The following is a 5,385-nucleotide window of genomic DNA, read 5'->3' as shown; positions in this document are numbered from 1 at the left end:
TGTGTCTTCTTTTGTGGTGTTGATTATATCTTAATATCATTAGCATATTTCATATCTCCAAGATCCAATACTAACGTGTGTATGTAATATGGCTCGCTGAGAAACGCGATGAGATATATGGATTTGATAAGAGTATCCAACAGTCCCAGAGTGCAAGTCCTGGTCTGGACAAACATAGAGGTTTGTTTGTTAGATATTACAATATCAAAAGCGTCAACTTTACAGCGGACCGCAATTCTTTGGATTTAGCTAAGACTCCGACACACGTTGCGGTCTGTTAATACCTCGTATGTTCAATAGCCAATATCCCTTGACAACGATTTAGTCTAGATCTTGTAAAAAGATTAATCATGGGATAGCTGAAGCAACCCTTTTTTTCCTTCCAGATCCACCTGACTCAGGGCTTATGCCTTGAAGTAGCAAGGGAAACTACTGAAACAAGCGATATTATTAAAAGCCGATGAACAAATTTTGGAGCTAATCAGTGTAACCAACGCCACTGGGGACAGAGAAGCGCTAAAAAAATTTACAAATAACCCCAAGTGATAGTGCCACACATTGCAAGACTGTTACTAAGTATATACTAGCAAATGCAAAATGGGTGGGACAATACGCTTTCGGACTGACAATAATCATCTAAGACAGAGTCCAAAAGTAACAAGGAATCTCGAAGGCACGCGTAATTCGGTAAGAAGGGTGCTGTATTGATTGAATACACGCTCTAGGATACTATTTGAGACAAGCATGGCCGGGGAGCATCGGAGTGGAGCGGATCCATCGCCTGGTTGGTGTGAGGCTATTTCCCGCGAGAGCAGAGCAGAGTGCAGGCGCAGTGCAATGCAGTACAGTACAGAGTTGGCCCAGACCGAATGACTAGTATCACATACCAGACTAAATACGCGTACGCATGTGGATGCCGTGACATAGTGCCGGAGTCTATATCCTTCTGGAAATCGGAGTTAGTGGGTGGTGCCGATTCTCGAGGACAGGGTGCTAGTGTTACCCATGCCTAGTTACTGTGGACAATGCCGTCCCTTACAAGGTCCTTACAATGTCCCTGCCAGGCAGGAGCTGTGGAGGGAGCCGGGATTAGCTATAATTATGACTACTATTAGTATGAGAGGGGGCAAAAAGAAAAAAACATGATTGTGCGAGCAAGACAACGTCATTCGTGGCACCACAACATCACGCGTCGACGCAGTATTGCGGAGCCCTAAAGCTGATTACGAAAACTCAGCGAGCTTCCCATCCAAGTGAAAAAAGAGCGACAAAAAGGAATCAATCAGTCAGTCATCCCTCATCCCTTATGACTCAGAAATCGGATATAATAGCATTGTGGATCGGGGAACCAGATCGTCGATATGATGTCGACTAGTCTGCTGTCAAGGCCAGACAGTGAGGCGATTGATGACAGTCTTGCCGCCGTCGCGGGAGCCAGTGGTTAGCCTGACTGCCGCAAGGGCCGGCGCATCGATAGTTTTATTAGTTCGGCTTCTGTTCGGACTTAATTTTGTATATGTATATATATTTTTTTTTGGTTCGTGATTTTTTAATTTAGTGTTTGGCAGTAACTTGGCAGTGGCGTTGTCATTCGAACTGCCTCGAACTTTGCTGTAGCTGTATCCCTGGCTATAGTATCAACAATATTAAATACGAGGACTTCGCTTAGCAGATACGATTTGCCCCCCCACAGCGCCTCCATGTGGAAGGCTGGCCTAGCTAGTCATGGATCAGCGCAGAAACGAGCGTGGCTGAATTTAGGTTAAATCTATCTGAGACCTCCTTGCGTTTGCTGGCTGCTGGGTAGCTGACGCAAGGTCCCATCATCGAATATGATAATATTATTAATATAATATCATATAATATGCCAGCAGCCGACGGTCCAGGCTCTGTTGTGTTGGCTGGCCATTGGCTCGCGGAGGCATTGGGGGTCAGAAAAAGGAATGAGACGAGGCCAATCACGGCTAGAAATGACCTCCACGAGAGAATTGTTGATTTAATGACGACATGAGATCAAGACAGTACACCCACAGCCTGTCAGGATATTAACGATATGTCCCGAATGAGATATTGAACGTAGGACGAATAAGTTCACCTGTTAGGCGAGCACATTAGTATGGCATAGTACGGGAACTAGGGCGGAGTAAACCGGAACACAATATCCAATGCATTGCCTCTCTAGCGTATACGGACAAATGTCGTACCCATATGAAGAACTAGGGTCACCGAGTACTCGGTTCCTATTGTGAGAGAAACGCTGGGGTCGCAACTCAATTATTGGCTTGTTTTAAAACCGCGCGGGCTCCTCAGAATTGGCCTATCAGAACAGTGGCCCATTGTCCAGTGGTCCCAAATGCATTCTCTATGCTCCTCCGTACGGAAGGAACAGTACGTATCAGAAGGATTGTTAAACTTCAGAGTCAACGGGGCATGATTCAGAATCTGAGAGCTCTCCGGACGAGCATAGGAAGAAGCCTGGGAATGGCGGGCTCGTACGAGGGCGCGGCAGCCTAGCGGGTCGATCGGCTACGATTCGTGCAGGGGCTGACCCCTGGCCTGGACAGCTTGGCCGGTACTTTCTGAGTAAATTTTATATGAGTTTATCGATTTTGGAATATGGAGGCAAATTGCAGTGCTACATCAGACAATCGGAGTTCGCTCCAGCAGCTAATCAGCGCTGAATTTGGCATTGTCAACAGCGAAGCTATTGGCGGTCTGTCGCGCGTGCGCCCCGTCAATTTGTATGGATTTATATTTAGTGGTGAGTTGATGGCATCAGATATTGCAAAGATCCTGTGAGCTGTAAATAGATGCATGCAGGATTTAACTATATTCTCATTGCGTCCGGATTGACCGAGCGCGACATATCCTCGCACATATGCCAATCCATATGATGTATAAATGATGAATGCCAGCAGTCAAAGCATTGCCCCCTTTCGATGCGGGCATCAATCAATGCTTGCATGAGCAGTAACACATCTCTGTTATGTGTCATATTGTCTGCCACCGCTCCGAATTCCGAGCGAGGGCGGTCAGCACACGAAAACTTTGATCCTGGGCGATCAGGAGGTGAGAATAGGGGGATAGGAGAATAGGAAACATAGCCAATAAACTTCAGACCCAACCGGTTCATACTGCCATTGACTCCAATTAATCTATTATTATCTTTCTCGCCAGGCTGACATAGCTCAAATATTCGATATAACCAACACTTCGCTGATAATTCATTTGTCGTGACAGTTGCGCAATGGCTCCCGCTAGCCAGCGGGATGTTCGATCATAAGCCCCGCCATTAATGTTATTGACAAACATTATTTGGACATCCACTCAACTCCTTGACAACCATCAAAAGCATAATTATGCGCAACGCTTGGCTCAAGCCCAAACAAAGGCTATTGTTTTTAGCCTCCACATAGCCAGTGGGGTCCGCCGGGTCATGTTGGCCGATGATTCGCAACTGACGTAGGAAACACTAGTAATCCGAAACCCCAAAAAGAGCAAAGGGAGCATAACAGTGATCTAATTCGATTCCATCGCTTCGGTAGGCTCTTTTTCCCGACCGGAGCCATTGATGGCAATTCGGAAATTTAATCGGATAAGCCGTGGCTGCTGCTAAGTCTCTAGGCTGTTAATTTGTTCTTGTGTGATCCATTAGTCGTCCGGTATGTAACTCGAATGTTAGATTGATATATTTCCCGTCTTATCCTAGACCAGCTCTGCGTGCGAATGGTGTTTAGCCCCACAAAAACGTGCTCAGCATGCAGCAGACCCAGCTTTGGGTACAACTGGCGGGCTGGTTCTTCTTCAGGCTTGTACCAGCGTCAGCCATTGCTCCAGACGCAATGCATGTTCCAGGACCTAGCCAGACAGCGTGGTGGCTGCCCGACAAATAAGACCTCACATCGCCCTGAGTGACATACTCGTACGTAGCGTAGGGTCGTGTTCTGGAATGAATCAGATAGAGCTATAAAACTGCAGGATCCACTTCCCGTGCCTCGATGAAGGGATTATTTGTTCACGCAGCTCGCCCTGCGGCTTGTATCTCTGGCGATCGCCCGCCAATAGTCGATATCCCGGGGCGCTAACTGCTCCCCTTCAGTTAGCGCTCCCCTTCAGTCTCGGCCTGCGTAGAACACGATGGCAGGATGTAACGCTGTGTGGGAGAAGCAATATTCTGCCGTCACTCTGGGGTATCTGATGGACGATGGAGGATGGAAGAAAAAGAAAACGGAAGTGTGTAGCGAGCCGGCTCCTTCCCCTGTCAACCACGGAGCAAAATGTCCACTGGCTCCTGCCGAAGAGGAAGGAGAAGCGCCTTCCGGTTCAGGCAACAATCGCTGGCCTCGCCGGCAATAATTCGTCCAGAGCCTTGCTTGCCTCCTCCGAACCGCCCTGGACCTGAACTTGGACCCTGGCCCTTCACGATTGGTCTTCGGCGTCGACAACACTTTCATCCTTTCGTGATTATTCTCATCCCTAATTACGAGTTCACGATGGTGACTGCGCTCAGCCATCGACGGATATACCCGCCGCGCCGTGTTTTCTTGCAGATGTATACACCCCATCGCTTCTTTTTGCCATCCGTAGGCCGCTGCAGCCGATCTAGTTCATCTGTTGCATCGTTGAGCCGCCTCTATGTTTAGGCGACGAACTGGCCGGAGTCTTGGGCCGAAAAAGGAAGGACTGGAGGTGTAGTAAGTAACGTGTACTATCCAGAAGTTACAGCGGTACGTGCCAGGCCAGTCTCGTATTCGTCGTACAAGACTCGACCCAATCTTACAGTCCATCTTGTAACACTAATAGTCGCACTTTATGACCAGGTAGACTCTAGCCTAGCTCGCGAAAGGGTGAAGACCTAGAATTAGCAGCACAGATCCACCTGCCTGACTTCCGAGTCGAGGGCGCTATCCCTGCAGCCCACATCAATCTCCGATCCACATCATATACAGCCCGACAACTGCGTTCGTTCTCATTCTCCACAATACGTGCGGAGTATTGCTAACAATAATTCTGGCTCAACGCTGCCGTAAGGCATGGCCCCTACTAGTGAGCTATTTTCCGCACAATTTCAAGACATGCAGACTCCAGATGTCGCCACCGCCAAATCATCTCACCTCCTGGCTCAGCTCATGTACACCTCTCGTCCTCTGAGAACTGGCGTAGTTCACTACCCCGTACGTTGACTGCACGTCCCTGGCGAATGCTTCGGGAAACACGAGGCTAAATCAGATGATTTGATGACCCGCATAGGGTCAAAAACCATCAATTGCCATCTCCGCGGGTGGATATTGTCGATGTGACAATTCAGGCCTGTTTTTGTCAACATTCGACAACTTTCATGTCTGGATACTGTAGTGCAATTGTCCTTTAGAGCACGCTGCCATC

This window comes from Talaromyces proteolyticus, assembly GCF_021365285.1.
Source record: "Talaromyces proteolyticus strain PMI_201 chromosome Unknown BGW36scaffold_4, whole genome shotgun sequence".
NCBI lineage: Eukaryota > Fungi > Ascomycota > Eurotiomycetes > Eurotiales > Trichocomaceae > Talaromyces > Talaromyces proteolyticus.
This window is presented reverse-complemented; position numbering follows the sequence as displayed.